A 26,374-nucleotide genomic window follows, 5' to 3' on the forward strand; every position below is an offset into this window, starting at 1 on the left:
GTCACTCTGTTATTGTTATTATTATTAATATTATTCTCAGCAGCAAAAAAGGATTGTAGTTCAGAAAAAAGAAATAGTCTCAGCTTCAATTTACAATCTTGATTTATACTGAGTGTAATCTACTTCACTTGTACAAACAAGGGTTTGTTCTGAGCTTTTATACAAGGGCAGTGAAATACTATAAGCCAGTATCATGATGCAGACAAATAGGAGAACAGAGCTAGGTTGAGCAAGCATTTCCAGATTGATGAATTGTGCAATTTGCAACCTTATTTCTCCTTTAATAAAGGAGCTAGAGCCATTACAGTTACCATAAAGACATTCCTTCATTTCCTTAAGACAAAAAAAAAAATCATATGGGATATTCTTTGTAACAAGTATTAAATGATGTTGAAAGATTTCCTCAAATCTTTAAATTTACTGCACTGATGCCAGGGATTGCAACCAATTAATGCTAAAATAAAAATCTAGTAAGGGAGAAGACATTCATTTTGATGAACCTGCCTTTATAATGCAGGTCTCTCAGACAGCAGCTTGTCCTTGGACTGTCTTGAGGTGTCCAGGCAAGATCAGCAAGGGAAGTGACAATAGCAAAAGGAGCACCAGGAGTTTTGGAGGTAGAGCTGAAACCTTGTTCATCTACAGAATTGCATGCTGGTCTATGCAATTCACATACCTGAAATCATAAAATAACAAAGATTCACATTTGACACTTTATGCCTTGGGTGTGTTCACAAGCTAAAAATACTTTTAAAATCAATAGTAACAATGTGCATTTGTTTGAGATAACAAAACCTTTTTCACTTTTGTAAGCCAGTAAGAAGCTGATGGTTTAGATAAGATTTCCTGAGGTAACTTAATGCCCAGAAGTACTTCCAAGGTTCTTACAGTCCAGTAGAGAATTCTTCAATACAAGTAAAAATTGCATACATCAAACAAAAAGTTGCAGCTTCATAAAATAAGTTTTGTTCTGATGTGCAATTCTAGATTTTTGGGGGGAATAATTCCTACTGCCCCCCTACCTCCACCAACTAATGCCATTCACAAAGTACAGCAAGACAGACAACTCTGTAACCTGATTTCAGTTTTCATTCTTTTGCTGATAGTTTCATATTTAGGTCAAAGGATTATGCTAATGCAAAATCATGGCAGAGAAATTAAATGCAGGAAGGAATTTTAACAAGTAGCAACACACCTCCCCAGGTTCTCTGTATTACTACCACAATGAACAGCTAATATCTGTACCTAAAAATGCTTCCACTGTTACTTGTCTACAGAAGTAGGAGGAATTTCCTGAGTTTTTTTACACTCCCAACCATATATGCTATCAGGCTGCCTTCTCACACATAATGCTCATATGGGTTTGATTATAATTATAGATCATAATGTCCAATTTCAAAGTAACATTTTTCAGCAGTGGATTTCAAAGCATATCGGATAGCGAGCCAGCATTTTTATTCTCCTTTTGTATGTGGGAGAAGGGATTCAGAATAGAAAAGTGCCTTATATCAAAATTCTTCACCCACCAGCACAACACCCAAAATAGTATACAGTCCATAAAACAAAATTTTACTGTAACTGCTTAGCTGTTACCAACAATTGTTAAAAATCATAGAGGAAAAACTTTCACTGTGGAAAGAGTGAAATACTTGCTCTTTTCTGACAGCAAGAGAAGTATTGTGTCTTTGCCCACCAAGTTGATATAAGACATTGACTAGCTAAGGGCAGCAGCATTTTTTAACCAGCAGACAGATTATCTGACAGGGGTCTCCATACTGCTCCCTCTAAAGGTAAATTGGAAGAGAAAATGGGAACTTTTAGCAGTACAGAGACAGATAAAGCCAGGAAAAAACAGGCAGATGAAGCAAAAAAGAAAACAGTATGATCAGCAATACCAAAGGGCAGTATGAATCATAAGGCAACTGAGAAATCAATTCAGCTGTGAGACTGTCCAATGAGGCACATTTCCCTGACAAGTGGAGTCAAATAGAAGGCTTACAATTCCAGACTCTCCCCCAGGAACTTCTCTCAGTCCCAGGGCCAGCCACTCTCTGGTGGGGCTTGCCAAGACCATGATTTGGTCCTTGAGTCTCTAACACGCAATAATACCAGAGCAGATCACTATAAATCCTGATTAATCTATTATCTTTCATACATAACTGCCTGGATTTTCAACACGTTCCCTTTTATATTGTTTCTTTTTTTATGTAGAAGTACAGAAAGCACCAATGATGAGACCACCAAGAATGTCTAGGCTCAGGTAATGTGTCCAAAGAGACCATCCAGAAATCAGTTCCTGGCTGAATGAGCCAGAACCTCCAATTTAGGGGCAGCGAGAATCACCCAGATCTGATCTACAACACCCGTAGATTATATAAAACCATGCACATCTGGCTTGAGGAAAACGAATGAAAAGCAAGGCTAGACTGAAAAAGAAAAAAAAAATTATCTCACATTACATGCCTGGGGGGAGAAACAGAGTGACTTATACAACTGGGAGTGGGTACCTCTTGCATACAGTATTAAGGCAGAGGGCAACTAGGAATGGTGTTTTTCTAAATGCTGTTGGCACAGCTCATCATCCTCCCAGAGCAGTAGCTAAAGGAGTAGTGGGCTGAACACACCAGCCCTGATTTGAAATTTGATTACATCAATGGAAGCATTGCATCTGGCATCAAGAGTTTTTGGATCACACCCAATATCAACAGCAGCTTTGAACTGGAACAAACTTTCATCATTACACAGATCTTCCTTGGGCTCCATCTTTTCCAGTTTTATTTAACACAGAATGACAGCCCCCTTTGCAAATTAAACAGCTGGGGAAAAAATTAGCCAGATCTACTCACAGTGTAGAAAATTAGGAACGTAAGTCAGATTTTTGCAGTATCAGTGAGAAAGCTCTGGAAGTTTTCAAATTAAATTAAAGTTGAAATAATTTAATTTAAAGTTGTTCCAGTTGATGCCACATAAACACAGCAACATTTCCCAAAGGCATAAACTAATTTAAGAGACCACAGAAGAGTCAGTTTATAAAAAAGATAGAAGGAAAGGATGGAGAACACAAGGCAAGTAAGAGTGTAAGGTATATTTAGTTTCACAGAGGAGCTGCACACAAATTTAGCATGTTCACATGTAAATACAAATATGTGAGGAATACCACCTATAATTTTTGTCTCCAATTTTTTTTTTCTAGATAGCATCCTCCAAAAGACCTTTCTGACATCTTAACTTCACCTATTAACAGAGTCTTTAAAAACTCAGCACATCTTTAATTGAAATAAAGAAGCTGAACCCCACTGGAAATCCCAAACCACACAGCATCACAAAAGGAACTGCAAGACAAACTTATGGGAGACATTTGACTTTGGTAACAATCTGGAAGGGTTTCTTTTAGCCCCTCCTCCAAAAGTTTGCTTCCAAACATATTCTCATACAGAAGTCAGTTCTCTGCACCTTAAGATAAGTAGATATAAAATATGATGTGGATTTTGTCATTGGCATTCCCTATAGCTTCATGTTTCTTGGCCAACAGCAGAGTGAAAAAAAAGCAGACAGATATTCAGTAGTGAAGGTGAAGTAAGAATGTGGTGCAAGGAAATGTTAGGGATGAGAAGTCTGGAAGGATAAAGCAAGGAATGACTGGGTGAGAAAACTGTATCTGGAAAGACAAATGTGATAAGAGACCCAGTAAGGAAAGACAATACCAAGAGAGAAAAAGATAATACATGAAAAAAATAGGACCTATCCATTCAAAGTTGTCCTAACCTATACACAGAGCAGGACTGAATTAAAGATTCACTATCAATGTTCATTCTGTCATTGCCTAAGTTGTTTTTTTTGGCAGGTGCTTAACTTTACATCTTCATGTCCTTTTAATGTTGTTTTCGAGTGCTTGTATCACCCTATCTGAGAGGCCAAGACTTACCCATCGCAACTGCAGTTTTCAGATTTAAATGCTTCTGGAGCAACCAGAGCATAAAAGTGTGTCAAAACAATCCCTTTTCACAGCCAGCACACTTGGAGCTAAAATGGTCTTCTTTGAAATCCTTTAAAAAAACCCTCACTTCTGAGAGTAGAACAAGCATGAAGAATTGCACACCAAGAAGTTAATTGGGGGGATGTTACAAACCATATACAAAGACAAATTAGATTGAAAGAGATGTCCTGTCTAAATTGTGTGGTACCCCCATAAGTACAAGGTGTTTGCCAGTAATCCTCAAGTGAGGATTACTGGCAAACACCACTGGAGGATTACTATGCCTCCAACAACATATTTCACTTAGAAGGTTTAAAGAGAACTTTCACAATACAATCCATGGTTTGAAATTCTTAGGACTTAGGAATTGCACAGCATCCCTTCTTATGGTTGGCATCCAAACTGGAGACATCTTACTTAGCATCAAAGACCTCTAGTGCTTGGTATGGTTGGATGCATTCCTGGATGTATCTTTGCAGATGCCTTTGAAGGATGCTCTGGCTGAAAAACTACTGCAAATAATTTGGGTGTTAAGCAACTTTAAGCATTGCCTCCAGTGAAAGCATTTAAAACTTGCAAAGACCTTAAGTAGGCCATTTCATTATTTATTTACTACAAATAGGTTTGGCAAAGTAGGCAAGAGTTTCCAAGTTCATCCTATAAAAGAGTCTTATACGATGGCTTTTGAGACATTTTCTTGGAATTACATGTGATCTATTTTGCTTGATTTTCAGCCTCCTGAACATATATTATTCATAACACTAGATCTTTGATGCTAAGTAAGATGCCTCATGTTTGGATGCCATCCATAAAAAGGGGTGTTGTATAATTCCCAAGAACTCCAAACCATGGATGCCAGATCCCAAATGACAGAGCAGATAACAAATGTTCAGAACAGGTGAGAGCACTGAGCAATGTGTGATGAGCAGCCTTGAGCCTCTGATAACCTTTGAGACCCTTTTTGAGAGCCCCCTTTGATCAATGGCCATGAGTAGTTACCTAGTTATAGCCATTAGGCAACACTGTAGACATTGCTCTAATAAAACTGATGGAGCAAGAAAGGTAGCAGTTCACTAGTTCAGACTATAATAACCTAATATCTGCAGCCCTTCTCTTTTAATTACTCTAAATCCTTCCTTCATTTATGTTAATTTTCAATAAGTGCAATCCAGTGCTTTCATTGCCACAATTCTCATTCATTACCCTGGGAGAAAGTCTATTTTTTTTAATTTAATTTTAAATATTTAGCCTTATTTACAGGTTTATTTGAATACAGGCCTTTTTGGTTTAGCCAATATAAGTTAAGTCACTCAGTGCCACCAAGAGTAGGCATTCAGTGGATAAACAGCATCTGTTACTTGTGTGAGGTGAAGGTTTTATTTTGCTGCTTTTAATAAACTTCTGCATTGTAGGCATCTCAGACTACAGATAGAGCTTTCTGCCATATCTGCTCTTCATGAGATACAAGACAAGAATCCACAATTAGAACTTTTTAAAGTGCTTTTAATTTCATTTCTACAAACTAGGATAATTTTAAAATTGTTGCATTTGAGCATTTCTTAAGTTTTGAGTAGCCAAAAGGGGAGATGCAAAATAACCCCTTTTAATTTTCATGCTATTAAAAAGCAGCTAGTCAGGATTGGCTGGAGAAATTTATATTAATAGAAGTATCTGTACCTTTATGAGATATTATCAATATTGCCCTGACATCACACTCAAATAGATGGAATTCTCTGTGTTTTTATCACTTTCAGTCATCTCTAAATCCTACATTCTCTTGGGAAAGATTCATGGCTCGGTCTGATACATTGCTGCCTCTGCAAAATTGCCATTCAGCCAAACAGCAGCATCAGTAAATGTAATGTCCCATTCAATTCATTGTTCCAGAGATGACTTCCAAAGCCTAGCAGGCTCCTTATAAAACAATGATATTAAAAAAGCCATTTTTATCTTTCTCCATATATTTGTATTTACTAGGGAAAGGAAAATAACTATGAAAACCACTAGTCCCATTTTGAAGAGTAATAAATTAGATCCTAAAACACAGGAAATGAAAATACTGTGATCCTCCTAGTATCAATGACTCTGAGCATGGAACAATATTGGCTGCATATTTAAACAATCCAACCAATAATTAAGACCACCACATACACAGGGTAGTGGAAGTAAGGCAGTCACATCAAAATGAAAACAGAGTGCCTTGTTTCTCCATTTCCTGGTTCTCTTTCTGTATATCTGTGTGTAAGCTTGAAGTTCCCTCGGTATGCATTTTAGTTTTAATGTCTGTGCATGAACAGAGATGGATAAATCATATAAATACATATATATCTGTATTTAATATTTTGTATATTTCTGAAGGAAAGCCTACACTACTAATGCTGTTTCTTTCCCTGAAAGAGCTGTGAGTTCCAGGAGTCTGGTCATATCTCAAGGATGACATATTTCAGTCTCTTAGGTGACAAGAGGCAGAGATAGCCAGCTGGCTCGTGTGAAGTTGAATCTTCTGTGCCAGCTGGACAAGCAGTAGCATTGCTGTTAGCTTTGGAGGCTGCTGCCTGCCTACTAACTACAGGAAGACCAGAAGAGTTAAGAAGCAAAACCTACATGCAAACAATTTTCCATCCCATATGGAGTTGTCATTATCCCTCTGAGCGTAATTAGGTTTGCCAGATTTACAGTGCTGTAATGCAGCGATACCCTGAGTCAGACTGCTCAGCTGCTTGCCACTCACACAGCATTTCCAAGTCAGGCCTCGTTACCCTCCTGGCAGTGAGCAATGAGGAGAAGGCAGCACATTAGTGCTCCTGGTCCTAGAGGGAAGCTGAAAAACTCTTGAAAGAAGAAAGGAATAAGATGCTCAATAAAAATGGAATATGGACCTGCTCCCAACCCTCCTGATTCCTAAACCCTAGATGCCTGGTTAGTCTTTCAGCTCAGGTACAGCCAGTGTGTCTGCCACGAGATAAGGCTTTCTGCAAATAACCTTAAAAAACCCATTTTCACTGACTCTCAGTTGCTGAACTTGAAGGAACATACAGAATATATTTGATTTCTTTTATCTTTCACTGACTTACTATAATAATTACCACATTTTTGCAGCATTGCCAAATACACCTGAATATGTCACTTAGTTTGAAACCCCTGAGGCAGAGGCCATGGCTGAACTCAAATTGTAAGTTGTCAGGGAGTGTTAAATTGATTATGTGTATGTAAGTTTTATAGACAAAGGAACTAAAGGGCAGAATCTGACTCACACTTATCCTGCAGATCTGTGGCAGGAATGAGAACGGAGCACATATGCCTTGACCTCAATCTTTGGTGTAAGCCAAGTGCACTGTCTCTTGATTTAACCTGTAAATTTAGTGAAGAGACAGCTGTGAGACCTAGGGTGTCTCCTGTTAACCAAGACAACTAACACACTGGATATCTGGAGCAGCTCTTTCCGCAGTTACACAGAAAGTATTATGCCCAAGGAAGAAGTCAGCTTGTTCAAATGAAGTAATCTTAATTCTAAATCTTTGTTCCAGATGTAAACAGACAGCTCCAAAAAATCCCACCTGTACTATCTCCTATTACTCCAATTGAGCCCAGAAACACAAAGAGAAAAAAAAAAAACAACAACACACTGACTGAGGTAGATTTAAAATTATTTCATATCAAGCCAGCAATAATAGGGAACTACCCCACTCAGGGTTTCACCTGTATGTCTGATTCATGAAGATGGGACCACCTATATCAATCTTACCAAGCTGCTTGGTAACATTGTTACCTTGGTACTGTTGTGAACATTAGAAATTATACTGATGACACAATAGGGCAACATTAAAAACACGGAGAACGTGAGATAAATTCAATATAATTGATAAAATAATTCACAAAATAAGCGTAGGCATTCCAGACTCTGCAGCCTACAGCCTGTGACAGCCAAGAACATGACCAAAGTGCACTGCATCTCCTCCTGCCTATCCACTGGGGCTTGCTCTCCTTTCAGCTAGGAAAGGAAAGGCAACTTTAGGTCTCATTAGACAAAGTCTTGGCACATAACAAAACTTTCTACCAAGGGATGTGGATCACAGAATTAATCCCAGAGTTCAGTAGCCAGAAATGCCTGGTAACACAGATTTCAATGACCATGAACCATAAATATAGATATAAAGACAAGTGCAATGCTATGGCAACACACATGGTAGAAGTCAAAGGACCAATTATTACCTCTGTAAGACCTTATTTAGAGTCCAGCTTACAAATTCCAGCTACATGCTTTATGATGCATTAGGACTACTAGAGGTCAGAGAAGGGCTAAGATGATCAGAGGAATGATGGTTATTTTACATAAAAAGCACAAAATAAAAAAAAAAGAGAAATGCTAGCAGTCTTTGGATAGCTGTAGATGAATTCTCTGGGTTGAGAACAGTGGAGGGAGAAAACAGCTGTTGAATGCAGTACAGACTCAAGAGTCAATATATATAACCAGACTATAAATAACCACAGAGTGGACTCTCCATAAGACAAATGCATATCCAGAATGTTCTGCCCGTGTATGTAAGAGGAGAAGATATCTGAACCAATTTTGGTGGAGCTGGTGCATATATAAATAGGTTGATACGCCAACATGCTCAGCAAAGCAGCTTGGATTTGGTGATTCTTTTCACTTCTGTCATCACATCTTTTGCTAAGCAATTACTGTAGTAATTGAATTAAGAGAATACATGTACCACTACAACAAAACCCATCATGGGCTGCTGCTGAACAAAGCAGATCATTTGAGAATGTGTATACTGTTTTGCTGGGAGGAAAGGGTTGCACTGTGTGTCCAAAAATCTTGGTTTGTTTTTTTTTTAACTGTATAAAGTTGACCCCTAAGAAATACTGGTTTTATTCAAACTTTACCAGGCTGAAAAACTTTATCCCTTAGTCTCTAAAGCCTCTCTAATACTGGTCCCATGAAAAGCTAGATGATACCAGAATCTATCATTTTACTCTTTGAGGCCATTTATAACATCAACCATCTGCCCTTAGAGTGGCATAACACAAGGCATGAATGCAAATTGAAGGTGAGACATTTGTCACCACAGCAGAAACAATTTCATTCCAGATAACATGTGTGATATACAACCATTCCTCATATTTTAGTTTCCTTGTTTGGCTTTATTTATGGGCCATAAAACCGTAATTCAGCAGTGAAGAATGAAACACTTTATTGAACTTCTATACAGTATTTACACTTCTTGCATCAGATGTCACTTTTTCATGGTAATGGGACATACTGGGAATCCCAGAGCAATGAAGATTTATGGACCTCTGGACTGCACTGGTAGAAATACAGAGCACCATGAGCAGACTCCCAATGTGAGTCCAAACTAGTAAACATTCATGTTAATTAGAAATCTCTGGAGGATTTATGGGTAACAGCTTAAGTTAATGGGAACTACATTCTCTGTTAATCCATCACTCTTGTACAGACAGTAATAATCTAGGAAAATAAAAATATATAATTTAAAATAAAGGCAGTGTCTGACAAAGAAATTTCGAAATGTTGCATTCCTTTTAATTTACAGATTTTTACCAATAGCTAAGCCTCCCAGAATTCATTATCAAGTCAGTTTGTAACACTTTTTTTATGGCAATTTCTAAGAGAAAGAGCAATTTCTACTTAAAATAAATAAAAATAAAGGAAACCATAATGAGTCAGGGAATTGATAAGTAAGAAATTTGCTGCTTGCAGAACATCGTCAGTGGCTTGGGTCAAACTTAAGCCAGTTTCTTGTGGGAATTTGGGTATAACTTTACTCTCATGCATAGGCAGCTCCATTTAGGACAGCGAGGCCATTTGAGATAAATTAGACTAAGCTCAGTCCTGTATCTCTAGGGGGACACAGCCTTAGCTACACCAGAAAAAAGACTAATGATTTTACAGAGGATCCAGAGCATTAAGTCCATCACCTGCACTGACCTTAGTTCTGAGAGATGGAAGCAATGGCAATAAACAGTTGCCAAATCACCACAAAAACACAGATGTCTGCTTACAACAGGCAGTTTTAGCCAATGCTAGGGGAAACTGCCAGGATTTAAAAATACATTTAGGAATAAGACTTTGGGAATCATCTTCCAAATTTTTCAGATTGACTGAATTATACCTAGATTCTCAAGAAAGTCACCAAGAAATTAATTATTATGTTATGCTTCAAAAATTGTGGGTACTTCTTTTTAGTACTCCGTTTTAGTACAAAAGGACAATCCTTGTGCAAAATTTAATGTCATGCCAATTCTGTGAGAGAGCCCATTTGTCCAGATAAAAATTGTAAGTTTAAGTTGTACTCTTTCATGAGCCACAGAACATAAGAACGTATCACATGGATGTATCTTCAAGTAACTACATCTACGCATATCGAACTGAAATTGCTACATGAGGAAAAATCCAAGCTGTTTGGATCTCCAAGCCAGTTGCTACACAGCATCATTTTGCTGTATCTACCTACTATCAAAACAGAGTAAGAGGAGTGAATAAAAAAAGTTTTAAAAAATTAAAAAAAAAATCAAGAGAAGTTAGCTCATTATCCTGTTAGCAATGTTTACCCCAGAATCAAGCTCCATGAGATTTGGACTCTTTCCAGGGCTGCAGATTAAGATAGGGAGCATATGTCAAGAGCAGCTGAAACAAAACCAAAGTGTGTTTTACCTAGAGCCATGTCAGTACAGCAGAAGTAGCAATAAACATTATTTGTCTGGCCCAGCTTGCCTCGCTTCTGTTGAAAGACTAATAATGAAGGCAAAAGAAAAAAACTTCATCGTTTATTAAAGCATGAATGCATTTGTTTCCTTTTACCATGAGAGCACTGTGAGAGACAAAAAGCAAGCTTTGAAATAATAGAGGCAAAATGAACAGCAACAGATCAATTTAGAGATCCAAATACTTCAAAGCTATATGGATCATGTATGGTAGCCCCATTGCCGATAAACTTAATTACCTGAGCCTTGCTCACTCAGTCTGTTCACAGAGAACTTAGCATTACTTAATTTGGTTTTCTAGATGAATTGTATTCACATAAATAAGCATCCAGAAATTGTGTCCAGATTACCAAAAAGTGCCTAGAGAAACGAGACACAGCTGAACAAGTGTTAATGATTGTCTCTCAAGAAGAACTCTCAGATGGGATCATCATGGAATTTGGTTGTGCAACTCAGAAAATTACATAATTAAAAGGAAGCAAAATTATCAGTTAAACAGAAATTAAATATGATTGTTGTGGTACTTCTAAAAAAACCCCACCAGCTTGTAAAAAATAACAGCTGCCTAATTTAGACCTTTTTTGTCACAAATGGGACCTCCTACAAATTCAGTTCATATCCCCCAAGATATTTGAATTCTTCAAATTGAAACATGTTTTAGGGTGTATCTTAAGTAAATAAGCTTTTAGAGATAGGAAATGAAATCTCCCTAACCTGTGGAACATGTTTTCACTTATTATAGAAAGACTAATAAGTTTTAAATGGCAAATATCTGTGGTGGACCTGAATGGTACCTGGTGATACACATCAGTCCTATTGCATCAGATAAACAAAAATGTATCTGAATTTATGGGAGAGACAGCAATTCATTAATAAGCTTATTACACTGCAATCAAGTCTTATTATTTGTCCAAAATGTCTGAACTACAATCTATAGGGCTACATTTGAAGCAAATTTACTTTATACCGCTTTACCACTGCTATAAAGTATAATCACTTTTGAATTTTCACTTATAACAATATGTTAAAATTTTGACTCAGCTTCCTGTTGGGGTTTTATAATTTCAGTCAGGACAATGTGGTCATTGCTGTGCTGGGAAGGTATGAGTTTTTTGTCAACCTTCACACCATGTTGTGGAATCTATTATTTCTGCACGTTCTTGCCTGTCTGCTTGCTGCTTCCTTGCACAGGAAAACAGGATATTCATCTTCAGCTCATGAATAAGTAGTCTATTAGAGCTGAGACAGAATGATTTGTCAATATTGTTGTAGCAGTAACTTCTCAGACCATCTTTAGAGTTCCTCTTGCAATGCTAAATAGGAGGTATTCCTGAAATATCCTTCAGATTCATCAAATTTAATAAGAATCAATACTTTTTCAAATAAAGGCTTATTCCTTCTGCTGTTAAGCCTTTCAAGCTCTCCAAATTTAACTACCTCTTAAAGGGTTCTTTGAATTTGAATATGGCATCATAACTTAAGAATAGCCCTTAGAGAGGTACTTCTTTAAGTTTCTTACAGAAATTTATGAGGCTTTGCCAGATCAATTCACCCCACAAAATATATGTTCAAATTACTTTCTATGCTAGTAACTAGTTGTGACATGATGTAACCCCACTGTATTGTGCCTAACTCCTCTCACTCTTCATGTAAGGAGCAAAGAGAAGTATTATGTGACAGTTCCTATTAATATATCTCTGCAACACAAGTCCAATGCAGGAAATCCATCCTGATTAATCATTTTCTTCAATTCACTGCAGTCAAGGGAACATAAATATGTGCTTTAAGTGCTTTCCCAAATGGAGTTGGACTGTTAGCTAAAGCTTATCCATGACTTAAGTCATTGCCAAGCAAAGTTTATTATGGTTTAAGTATTTTGCCTTGACTGGACAGTGCTCAGTATGAAATAGTTAATAACACTTGATAAATTACTTTGAAAATATGCAGTAATTTGCCTTATTACTCCCTTCTCTTGGTCAGTGTGTCAGCTTTCAGAGCACAAAAAGTCTCTCCATCAACTGCAAAATTACAAAAGGAAAAAAAAGCAGCAAGGGTGGAAAAGCACTTCATTGCATCAGCAGTTCTTTTGGTACCCTGTTCTCTCAGGATCTTCAGTCGTCCATTGCAATTAGGAGACAATTATGGGACAATCAGGAGTAAAGTGAGGACAGAGACTTGACAAAAAAGTTGGAGCATGCAAGTACAAAAGTGTAACAATCAGCTATTACAGGCTTAAAACACAGGGCGTTGCCAGCAGCCAGACAAGGCTCTGAGACAAATTCCTATAGGGGCAAAGAACTATTAAAAAATGGCCTCAATTCTCACTCCAAATGCAAATCACTCCTTTTCTGTCTATCTTGCCTCCCATAAGCAGATAACAATCTTACCAAAACAAAGCACTCCTACAAAGTCTCTAGTGTTTCAGGCAGGGAAGGGATGAGGCAGATACGACAGATGCTAGTCACCTCAGGTACCGTAAACTTGCACGGTGCTCATATACCTCACAATGAAAGCAGAATGAGAACCTACATAAAACAGAATGGCATACAAGAGCAGGGCAGGAGGAGATTGACAAGGGTATCATTACTGGGAGAGCAGGATACAAAAAAAGCTACTGAAGACATGCTGCTGCAGCTGAATTATGTAGAGCTCTGAAAGCGAACAAGCTCGAATTTAACACACTGATTTATTCCCTGTTTCTGTTTCCCCACTTATGACGTAATCATTAATCAGCTACTTTTACAGTGAGGAAAAAAAAATGGGTTTTGATTAAATTAATCATGAATCCAGTCCAGAAATAGGTCCCTGCAAGTATTCTTTTGAGCAAACACTTCACTCCCACAGCTTTTCAGAAAAAGCTCCATAGCTGATAAAATAAGTACAAACATGATCTAAGCAAAACTCTATTTAGCAATTGTCACAACACTAGTGAGTAGATTTCCTCATTATTCACTCATCTGTGCTGGTATCTTCCCAGTCAGGGTGCAGATGAGAACCCTGTGCTGCAAAGCAACGAAAGCAGAGAAAGACAAAAATTTCTATCTGGGCTGGAAACCTCTCTCCTCACCTTGGCACTAGGTACGTCTGAAATTCAGGGCCAGAATTGTTTCTGGCAGCTCTCAAGCAGCAGAGAGGGAGATTGCAAGCCAAAGAATGGCTTTTTGAAACAAGAACAGAGCTCCTGCAAAAGCCATTTCCTTGCCTACAATCACTCTTTCATCTCGGGCCATCTGTCTGATGGAAACTGCCTGACCTATCAATACTAAATAACATTACAAGGGCAGATCTGTTCAGCGAGACTTAACGGTTTCAGCTTGGCTCTAGATTAAAATCACTCTTCTGGAAGGACTTGTGAACAAAACTAGGAACAGGAATCATGTGCCCAGAGAATACAAAAGCGTCACCCTTTGAGCTGAAATTGCATCTCCTTAGTGCTAGAGGCTCTAACACTGGACTAACATTAATGCTCATTACACAAACTGCACGTTCAGATAAAACACCTGGTTTACAAACACAATGACAACACGCTATATGGGTTTAAAAGCAAGAACAAAGCCCACTGACTGAAAGATCTGAGGATTTGCCTAGAGGCTTGTGTATAACAGCCACTTTGAACAATTCTAAATTTAACCAATATGCCATAAAAATAAAATGCACAGCACTTCATACACTTGTCACTAGCACTAATTTAAACCACACTGTGGAATAAGCTATTTAAATAGGCTTGTTGACCTACTTTTTAATCCCAGCTTTTGGGGAAGGAAAGAAGTTAAGTAATAACTTAGAAGGTTGTTATTTCCTATAAATCATATTTTTGTATGACTCTTACCACACACAGTATCTCATTTTATGAGGATTACTTTTTTCCACTGAATGCAGGTATAGATTAAGCTGCAGAAGGTTAGAAGACAGAAAGCTATCTTCATTCATTATTGCCTTGAAGTGATCCTCATTTCTCTGGCATTTTGGAAATCTTTTTGCCTATAATCAGGTTTTTTTTTCTCTGTCTTCTCATTCACTTCCATTTGAATAGAAAGAGATCATCTTGAACAAGGAAAGGATCTTACCACCATACAAAACCATTTACAAAGAGGGATAAAGGGACTTTGTCTGATTTAGTTAATTTTCATAAAAATTCTTTCCTCAAGATCATTCAAAAAAATTATTCACTTCTCTTTAATGCTTCCCACAATAATGTATTTTTAAGTTCTCCACTGTTCTGCTATACCCTCTACGTGTAAGCTCAATTCCAAGACATTTTTTCTTAGGAGAGTAATTGTTCTAGATTTTCCAATAGCATCCAAGTTATAGAGTAAGCGAAAATAGGTCAGAAAAAGAAAAATCTACATTGCATTTCTTGCCAATACCTTATATGTGGAAGCTGATGAACTAAGGTAGCAGACCAACTTATGGGTGAAAGCAAGCATTTGCATTTTTGCAGGTATGTGACCAGAAACTAACTGCAAAAGTGTGTCTCTATGACTCAGCTTTTGTACTAGACAAGCAAAAGGTCCAGAATTAGAAGAAATACAACAGGTTTCTAATAAGGGAAAGCTGTGCATCTGACATGTCTCCCTGCCATCTGTAGGCAGCTTTCAGCAGGAAAGTGAACAATAAAGTCTCTTTTAAAGTCCCCATCCACAAGCTGGATGGACATGACAAAACATACAAAATCTATCATACTTATAGCTTGGTTTGATGTACAAGAAGCCAAAAACATACCTGAGAGCTAGGGGGAAAAAATGGCTTTGAACTACTTTTTCTGTTGGCTATGGCAAGCTGAACTTTGCCATGTCCTAATTGACCACACTTCAGGATGTTCACCCACTGCTCTGTCTAGGTGACACAAACCACAAAAAAAAAAGACAGCTAAAGACCTACCAGGGAAGGATGATCCTTTTATTTTGAGAGATAGGCAGAAAGGGAAGGAACTTAAAAATAAGGGGGAAAATAGGTGAAAGCAATTTGAGCATTCTGGTGTCATGCACATCAAATGTAGCTGTTAACACCTGTACAGAAGAGGCCACTGGACCTGTGCACATGCACAGAAATGAAGGTTTCACCTGAGTAATAAATAACACATTGTCAATCTAAATTTTTCTAGAAACCTATATTCAGTAAAGAAGGAGCATGTCCTGCTTTCCCTGGGACATGTGAATTTCTTAGTGATGTGTGTGCTTGCAATTGACAGGAATAGAGAATTGTGAAGACAAGCCTATTTCACTCAGCAGTACAAGGGTGGTATTTTCAGCTTTAATCACAATGAAGTAGCAGTAAAGCAATCAAACAAAACAAGTGGTACAGGAATCATAGGTTTAAATCAATAAAAATTAATAAGTCTAGGAAAATCACAACACAAAACAATTTATGTAGGAGCTGGCAAGGAAAAATGGAATGAGGGAGATCTATACCTTTTTTCTTTCGCATAGTCTCTAAATGGCGGAAAAAAAAAAGTGCCAATAATTGCACAGCAGTAGAAATGCTGTAGAAAACATAATGTATAAATAGGCCTGAAGAATGTAAACTATATTTATGCATGCAAAAAAGTCAAAAAATCACCTCCTGAAAAGGTCACAGAAGAGATACAAATAAGAGACACAATTTGGCAAATGGAGAAAAGTGTACAAATGCAGACTTCCAATCCCATTTAAAAGGCAGCAGATGGGAATATATAGACAATTAGGGACTGTACAATCACAAACCTACAAACCAAACTCCCTCAATATTTAGTAGAAATTAAAGTATAATGAGATATTTAAAGAGAAGCCTACTCACCCAGCATCCTTGGTTTTCATGGTCTGCAAAACTTTAGCAAGTTGGAGACCCACGCATCTCTCTTGTTCTTAGGGAGGGGGAGAAAAAGAAGAAAAATTATTCTAAGTCAGATTCATTTCAGCTAACCATAGCCTTACATATCTCCTTGCCAGTAGATTATTTTTTGACTGAATGGTGGGGTTGTGTTTGGATTTTTGCACGCCTGTGATGCTGCAATCATAAACAAAAACCTGACAGGAAACACAAAACAAATATATTACTCTACATTGTAACAAATGTACTGTGATTCAAGGAACAAATTCAAAGTTAAGGGGACAATTTAAATGGGTACAAACTGCATGCAAAAGCTACTGAGATTACTTTCCAAGAACAAAGTAACAGCCAAAGCCTGGAAAAACCTGTAAGTACTCCTCAGAAGAACAATGGTACTGAGGATAAAAAGGAATATTTAGAAAATAGGTTTTCTTATGTTGTAAGTTTATTAGTATCTAACAAAGTATCTTTCAGAAGACTTTTAGATCAACAGCTTGCTTTAAAATACTGCACATCAACATTTTAGCCCCTGTCTCTATGCGTCAATAAACCAGAGCACTGACCATTTTCTTTGCAGCAGGCAGTATGTCTCACTTCATTGCAGAGCTCTGGAGAGCAGAGCTGATCCAGTGGCTCTTCTGGCTTTCTTTTAGCATAAGGTGTTTCCATGTGCCACTGGCTACAGAGAAGAGGTCTTCTTCAATCAAACCAAACATTACCAAGGACACTGGGGAAAAACACAAAGGAGGAGTGGAAGATTTATGGTGCAGAATGTGAGGCTGTGTCTCCTTCCCTCTCTGCTCCATGAATGCTGTCCATGCAGCTACAAGGCTACAGACCTACCCTTTCTTTCAACTCTCTGATTAGGTTGCTATCTCCACGGAACATTGCTGACATCAGGTCCAAAATGTGCAGCATTTTCCAGAAGATTCATGTTTAGAGAGCAGAAGTTATAAACCTGAAGCTCAAGAGGCTCCTCAGGGCCTTTGAGCTCCTGCCAGATTTCTCCCTTTGGAGCCATCCTTCAGGGCATGAAATATGTGCTGCTTCCCTCAGCCAAGGCTCATGCAACAATAAAGGCTTTCCTTTCTTCAAAATGCTTGTGCTTGTTTTAACACACCTCAGTTGGATGATTACCAAATTTCTGCCACCTGAACTGCCCAGCACCGCACACACTGGTGTGTATGCATGCAGCTTACATTTCTTTAGAATAATATGGGTTGGAATCATGAAGTTACCATTGGTATTCAAAGGTAGTCCCAGGACAAATTATCTTCACACTTTTAGCAGAAAGGTTTATAACCATAAATAGGTATCATCATACATCATATAAATTTTTAAAATACATATGCATGGTAGTTTTGCTATTAATTTTTCATAACATTCCTTTGTTAAGATTTTTCTAAAGTCTGAAGGCCATCCTCAAAGCTAGTAGAGGGTAGAAAGAAAGTAGGTATCTTTAAGGCCTTATTTTCTCACCCTAGCCAGGAAAAAAATCTGAACCTACAACTAGGAACACAAATTTGACACCTGGCATTTTCCAAATCGAAACCTTACAGCAACATAAAAACAACCCAGAAGGTGCATGGAAAGTGAAGGCAAAGGAAATCATACAGGTTGTGATTTCATCCAGAGGACTTTGTGAGTCAAAGGGCCAGAGACCTGACTGGTATTTCTCATGTCATGACAGGGAGTTAATGCAGAGGACATAATTTTGTCTTTGAACTGTGTCAAGCAGTACAAGTTGTTTAAGTTTTCCTGCTAAAATTAAGTGGCATACAAGATGAAGGGGTCAGGTGAGGAGAGCTAATGTTTAGCCACATGGGAAATGAACCCACAGACACCCATGTCTGAGAACAGTTTGTAGCTGCTCCTCAAAGATGATGAAAATCCAAGTGCAAAGCAAGTAAGGACTGACTTTGGGATTTTCTGCAGGAGCTCACACAATTATCAAAGGGCAGATTTTAGATAGAACTATTAGCTAGTTCCCAAGTAAGCCAATAAAAATCATGGCATAACTTCACCATCTCTCCTTACTCTGGTGTTTTTCCCTCAGGCCAGAGTATACATGTCCCCTCCTAAAGCTGAGAAAACAGACAGCCGATTTTATTTTCTCATGAAGGCAAAACGTTATGTGATAACTCTAACACATTTCACTGACACTGAGAGTACAGGAGCAAAGTAGGAAGACACACAGCACTGAGCACATTTAAACCTAATCTAACAAACATTTCCAAACAAGATTAAAATACTGCACTGTTGCACCTCTAAGCAGTAAGCCTTCCATGCAGCAGGGACTTGTAACACACTCACCACACAGCCCATACCCACCCACTTTGCACGTTCCCATTGCTGTGTGCTGCATTTCCTTTTGGCAACCATACCTAACCTACTTCCAAAAGAGAGCTAAGGCTGTATGCCCAGTCAAGAGCAGCACAGTGTTGATCAGAGAAGCCTATCACAGGAGGAAAAGATATAGTATATAATATGAAAACAGAGAGAAACTGTAAAGTGCAATTCTAGAGCAGCAGCTTTTAAGGTTGTGCACTTTTTTGATCTATTTTACCTCTTGTGGATGAAATCAATGGGCCTGCACTGTTTTTCAAAATCTAAAGTAGACAAGTCCCTTTTTTTATGGCTTAAAAACATAATTTAGCCTTTGCTGAGCAGACTTATTTCTACGCACAAAGGATGTCAGTCAATTACATCGAAACAATTTCATTCAGGTCACTAAACATCAGTAGGTAGCATGATTTAGTGCCAGCAGTGTATTATACAAAAGCACAGCAATTTTGAGGTTTGGAATTGAAATGGAAATTGCAACGTGGATGAATATTGATGGTAGGAACATACAGCAGCAGGGAGCATCCTGCACTTACCTCATGACCAACCCATTCCTGACAAGGAATCCTTCTCCCACACCACAAAACAGCAGTATTTTCTTAATTCAAGTTAATTTCTAGCATTTGCATGCAAACTCCTGTACAAGTGCTCAAGTCACACGTATCGAGAAATTTTAAAACAAATGAGGTTATTACAATTATTTTCATAGTTCTACATTCCTAAAAGCTATTTTATTTTCTTACATAATTGAATGTTTTTGTTTACAATAAAAAGACATTTTTATTGTAAAGACATTTTATAATATTGGATACTCCTTACTATGCTTTTTCTCTGAAAAAGAACTAGGATTGGTGATGACTTCTGTTTATTGATCCAAAATTTCCAACTTCTTTGCTAACTTCATGAAAGATATTGTGGTTTGGCCACTGCTCATAATGGCCAAACTTCTAATACATGTCAGAAAAAGGATTTTGACATTTTCTTACAAAAATTAACAAAATACACACCAGCTTCTAGTAACTAGAAGCAGTTTTAATTGCCCAATTTTTTTATGGGCATGTAGTGATAGGATATGGGGTGACGGCTTTAAAATGAGAGCAGGTTTGGATTAGATTCTAGGAAGAAATTCTGTATTGTGAGGCACTGGAAGAGGTTCCCCAGAGAAGTTGTGGATGCCCCAACTCTGGAAGTGTCAAGGGCAGGTTGGATGGGAGTCTGATCAGCCTGGTCTAGTGGAAGGGGTCATAGGCCACAGCAGGGTGGTTGAAACCAGGTGATTTTTAAGATTCCTTCCAACTGAAACCACATTAATTCCTTATTTAAAGAAAAATGACCTGAAGTCATGTCCTCTGTAGTACACAGTATGTTTCTGTACACACTATGGGGCTCCAACTACCAACTTTGAAAAATGAGTTCTCATTAAACAATAAACAAGCAAACAAAAACCAGCTGTCTCAGCCATCAATGCTTATCTAATTCAAAACTGCCATGGTCTGTTGACCAGGAGGCAGCAGATAACTCTTCCAACTACTGCACTTCTCTGCTCAAAGCAACAGTTTATTCTTTACTATTAAAAAAAAAAAAAAATCATCTCAAAGAATGAGGGCTATTACTTAGCTGTGATTATTACCTCTTGGCTCATATACTCTGACAACCAAAGATATTACACTATGAAATTCTTTTTCCACATGATGGATTTCATCAATTGCTCTTTAGCAGTATCTAAACTATCATGTTACACCAACCAAAGATCATCTTTACTCTGGAAGATTTGGAATTATGAAAAGATTTGGCATCATTTAAAAAGTTGTTAAATACAGTTCACTGCCTTCACACTTTTGCTTTTTTCCTCTACACACTGATAACAGGAGCACACGTTCATACTCAAAGGCAAAAGTTAAAGAACCGAACAGTTTCCGATATTGTTCTAGCACAATTTCAAAGGGGAAAACAAATGGCCCACATCTTGGGGAATGTGGAGTGAAACCAAAAGGAACAACTGCAGCCTGCTCCCAAAAGCAGTGACTTCCCTAAGCTGAACCTGGCACAGATCCTTTATGTGTTAAATGGATAGGAATTAGAAAAAATATTTCTTTCTGGCTCCTTGTTAACCTAAATCTCACACTTTTCAAAAATCTGTCCTTCATTAGGAATGGAAAACAAAGAAAATATGCTACAAAATCTAAAAAAAGTTGTTAGTTTATACTGCAGATACAGAAAAACACTTGGATACACCTTGGTTTACTAACAAAAGTCTCTGATGGCAAATAGTTAATCAAGGTAGAGCCCACATCATATCAATCACTGCAGAGATTCAGGCAGCAGCATCCTAAACAACTGTCACAAATTGTGACGATGAATGCTCCAGTAGAGGCTTTCATCATCACCATCTTGAGCCTTGCACAGCTAAAACATATTTCACAAACTAGAATATATTTTACTGGCTCATAATATATAGCAAATCAAAGATAATTATGTATTCCCTGACTGTAAGTAACCATGTGCTCCTTATACCTTTGAAATAGTGTGCAGGATAATGTTAGAAAGTCTGAAAGTATATATTCCAAGGGCCTGACTCTGCTCTAACTTCTTCCATGAAGTTTGGATTACACAATGTTACTGGCTTTAAGAATTAAGTACAGCAGGCAAAACCCCTCTCTTAATTCAGTAACAACAGATTCACTCAAGTAAAAAAATAAAAATAACCAACCAAAACACCACATTAATGTGGGCACTTAGCAGCTGTTTAATATATACACAAAGCTTACAAATCATAACACTTAAATAATGACTCATCAGTGGAGACAAATAAGCAAAACCAGTTCATATTTTAACCCTGCATAATGTAAGAGTTCAGTGATTTTTAAATTGTTTTTCTGCAACAACATTATTTCTGGGGTCAAATACAATAGCTTAAAAAACCTTTCAATCTGCATAGACATTTACCTACATTATTCATTTCTAAAATTGATTTTCAATTCAGTAACATGTCCACTTACTAGGAACATAGTTGATTATAAAACTGCATTCCTAAACATTCTCAAAACAAGCCACAGACTTTCACCCATGGTTTTATTAAAAGCAGGAGGATTCATGGTGTTATGATTCTGGAGCGTAGGAGATGACTACAGGAACATGCCTGACTAGCAGCACAGTGTTGATATTTCTACAGTCACACACTATTGAGAGAAGATTAGATATTAAATTTGATTTCTGTTTGGTTGTGCTTTTTTTTTGTATTTTGCTTTATAACCTAGAGAAATCTGAGTCTGCACCACACACTCAATCTCACAGCAATACAGGAACTGGACAAGGAAAAGAAAGTGGCTCCACATTCCAACCTCATCTTGCCAGAAAATAGGATGCTGCAAAGATTAATTATTTTCTTACCTAAGGGTTCTCTCCATCATGAGATCTGCCATAGCGTAAAGGAGAGAAATAGTCTTAGGAAACTGAAGAAACAAGGCCAAAAATTGTAGTCCAGTAACACACCATAGGCACTTGAAGATCTTCTCCCAATGGATCAATAAACAAGTTCTTAGTAAGACACATCTTCCCCATAAGCTCTAAACAAAATCAAAATGTATCTACTTGCCTTCCCCAGAGGACAAAGCTCCCTCTTATTTTGCCACTTAAACAATTTCTGCTGTGTTGGCTTGATTTTGCCCTTCTGTTTGGTATGGTGTTTCTGTTACTGTTTCAAGTAGATGTGCCTCTTCCCGAAGGGAAATTATCAGGGTAACAAGGCTGTCAGTGCCTCTCAGTATGCCAGGGGCACTTTACAGACTGACAAAGGAGCTAAGAAAAAGGAACAGAAATAATCTTCAAGTCCTGACATGTCTGAGATACAACACATCGCACGTCAGATGCAAATGAAGACTGTACACTTGAATTAGCTTTTATTTTGTTGCAGGGGGAGAGATAGTAAAAATAAATAAATTTCTTTCTACAGGCACCCTGAGGCACTTGAACAAGCTGTTAGCAACCATTCCTTTCTCTGCTTTCCCACCCCAGAACCTGCTATATATTTCCTAATTTTAAGCATAGATTTAAAACTGGTTTGTCATTTTACCTACTCCATAGGATAGATTAGGATCCTTCAAGAGACCTTTTCATTTACTGAACAATCAAACAAAATAAAAGGTTAATAGTTGAAGAATAGCTACAAGGAAAATGGATCAAAAGTCATTCCTGGCATAACCTCATTACTTCACAGACTCAGCTTTTACTGCCTGTTTTATACATAGCACCTCTGAAGTAAACAAAGTATAAGGGCTTTCAGGAGATGTTATACATTATAATGAAATACGTACAAATAATTCCTTCTTTTAAGCACATTCCTCTGCCTCAACTTCATGATTTAAATAGGACACAGTAAAGAGTAAATAATATATATTACAAGAGTAGTAGTCTGGCTTGCTTCCTTTGAGCATAGGTGACATTAGGTTAATTGGTTTTAATGCTGGGGTGAAATTTCTTTATTAACTTCTGTTCTTGTTTTTGGTGTTTCATCCCTGCGTTTACTGTAATGCAAGTTAATGAATTAAGAAAACTATTGAAAAAATCTGAAATAGCTCGATTTTCCTGTGTGGGAAGAGGAAGGTCAAAGACAGACCAAGTGATGCTGCAAACCTTCAGGCAGCCAGGAAAAGAAGTTGCATTCCATTATGACAAAACAAAACAAAAGTAAAGGAAAAAAAACCAAAACCAAACAAATCCCAAACAACACTTTGGGCAGGCTATGCAGCTCTGTGAAAGGATAAGAGATAGCTGGAGTCAGACCTTGCTTGCCAGCAGGCAAAGTTCAAGTGCTCACTGATGTAAGGTCACATTGAAATAGATTGCATTTGAGATGGAATCTTCAGTGATTTAGTTGAACTTTACGTTCCAGATGTCTTCATGTAAAGGTGCACTTCTGTAACACTTACAAGCTCTGACAGACATGTTTTATAAACCCTGTGTCTCTGTAAAGGCCCTTACAGGAAAGGATTTAGCACAATGGAGATTTTTTTCCATATTTTCACGTTTGCTGTAGAATTGCTCTTAGACATATTATTCAAAAAGCAGGCACACCTGTTACATTTAAATGCAAGAAAACTGGGTTTATTCCCAAGATCCCACTGTGCTGAGGAAAAGTTAGCTACAGAAATCAATTTGACAAATACTGAACTTTTGAAGCCTGGTGTCCTTTGCATGTTGCCCAGTATGATGTGTTTGATTCTCACAAGGTACTACAGATGGGAAGAGCACTTTTGTGACATTTGGTCAGTCAAAACATTTCAGAAGGGGAACGTGGGCAAGAAGTGGTCAGATGGTATTTATTTACAAGGGTGTACCAAACAAAATTTCTCCCAGACATAGTCTCCGAGAGGCACAGGTTGTGGTTCCTGCCCTGTTCTTACAAAACACCACTGTATTAACACTTCTGAGGTTTTATTTTATAACAGTTGAGGCCTTTGGGTATCTGCACTTCAGCAGCTCTCACTCAGGCAAAAATCTATTAACTTCAGCATGCAGCAACCTAGCATCTCTGTGCTAGTCCTTACATGAGCAGTACTATCACACTCTCATCATGCAGGTAGTTTGATCAGGATATCATCAAAGGGAGGATATAGACACAGAAACATAAATTATTTTCTCTTCTAGATAGAGAAGGTCAGGAGGTATTACAAATGTGAGATATAAAAATGAAGGATATGTACCCAAAACCCCTTTGTTGTAGTTTTCATTACAGAACACGTGAAGAATAATGAAAATACAGCTATATTTCTTTGGTCTACTGACATAAACAGTAAAGAGGGATAGAAATTTTATAGAGCAGGGTAATTTGCATTAAACTATATTAATAGAAATAAATTAAAAGTAGGAAATTTTAGGTTAAATATTGTAAAAAACTGGCAGTTGGTCATATATATCTTTTACAGAAGAATTTTACCATTTGGGACATGTAAACTAGCACACAGAAGGCATCAAGAATTTTTGGAAACACAGGTATGAATTAGTTTATTTAATATTTTTAGAATCATCTCAATTCTTAGACCACATGAAAATGAATGCAGGGCCCAGTTAGCTGTACCAATGTTTCTAATATTTGCCATTCATTTTGCAACCAGCTCAGTTTGGAAAGCTGAAGACCTCTGAATACAGACAACACTATTAATCATATATTGTACCTTGAGATGGGTATCCATCCCATCTCTCCTTCACATGGGCTGAGAAACCATTAAAGAGAACAAAGCAGAAAGGCACAGCCTGTCAAACTGCACAGCACTAGAAAGGATATCACACTACTGTTGCCGGCTTCTGTCTTTTCCAGCCTGTATGACAGATGAAAAATTTCATTTTTGTGACAAAAGTGGTAATGAGGATAGAAAATGGCACAACATGAATCCAGCTTTCTGACAGGGCTCATAATGAGGATCAGAATTGTGCAAAGTTAATCTAATCCCATCACAGCATTAGAACTCAACTCACAGGGGACTTGCTTATAACTATAATTTCCTATTTGTTCTCTAGGAGCACAAAGCTTATGTGGAAAAAAACCACACAAGCAGAATTTTGGAACTAAAAAGAGCTGCATTATCATAAAATAATATGGAGACTCTGACAGATCAACTTCAAGTCTCAGCTCTGTAAATGCTGCTGATTGCACTCTCATAAGTGAATGCATACTAGTATAAACATTTTTTCCACCTACACAAGTAACAAAACACAATTGAAAGGTAGATTTCCTCTGATCTAGAAGATGGACTGGCTTTACCATTTGAAGACAGATGCACTAGTATGCATTTAGTAACTTTGTTCCTGTTAGACAGCAATGCTGAGCAACCTTAAATAGCAACATACAATTTTTTAATTATAAATTTAATTATAATTTTAAAATTATGCAGACATTCCAGTTTACTTTTGAGTATTATGAAAACTGTTTTCAGAATGATCATATTTTTTTATTTTTTTTTTTGATTAGCTGTTGTAAAAGAGATCTCAAAATATTAAGTACATAAGAACCAGTTCTCTAAACAATGAATAGTTTCTAGAAGTTGAAGAATATAGTTTCTAAACAATGTATACCGAAAACACAGTAAACAAAAAAAATTGCAAAATTAGCTGGCAGACACATCAATAGGCCTAGAAATGTTCTTATTTTGGAGAATAGTCCCAGTTATCACTGGAGGAATTCCATCTCATATACATTCCCCCACATGGGAACCTTTTGCTTCAGATATGTATAAAATATCTAGGATAAAATACTCTCCCCTCTTGTTACTTTCCCTCAGTCTCATTATTCAACTGATATTGCAAACACACATGGGATTACAAATTAATCCCTTCTTAGCTTAATAAAACAAAATAAAGGGCAGAAAACAAGGTTTACCTGGATCCTAGCGAGCTGCATCAGGCAGAGGTAGATATTAGTAAGTCTACACAACAAAACAGGTAGCAAGTTTGACTCCTGCAGTGAAAAGCAGCTTATTAGACTGGACTTAAAGTTGCACAGATTCACCCAGTTCCTCAGAA

The 26,374-nt window shown here is 37.5% G+C and overlaps 1 long non-coding RNA gene across 1 annotated transcript; it reads right to left on the reverse strand.

Moving 5' to 3' along the window:
* Window positions 1-512: 512 nt before the first annotated feature.
* On the reverse strand, window positions 513-26,374 carry LOC117245435. Its single transcript, XR_004500131.1, has 4 exons — window positions 26,232-26,374; window positions 17,077-17,240; window positions 16,481-16,547; window positions 513-676 (listed from the first exon to the last, which is right to left on the reverse strand). It is a non-coding gene; the product is annotated as an uncharacterized LOC117245435 (long non-coding RNA).

The sequence above is a fragment of the Parus major genome, chromosome 2, assembly GCF_001522545.3.
Source record: "Parus major isolate Abel chromosome 2, Parus_major1.1, whole genome shotgun sequence".
In the NCBI taxonomy this organism is placed as follows: domain Eukaryota; kingdom Metazoa; phylum Chordata; class Aves; order Passeriformes; family Paridae; genus Parus; species Parus major.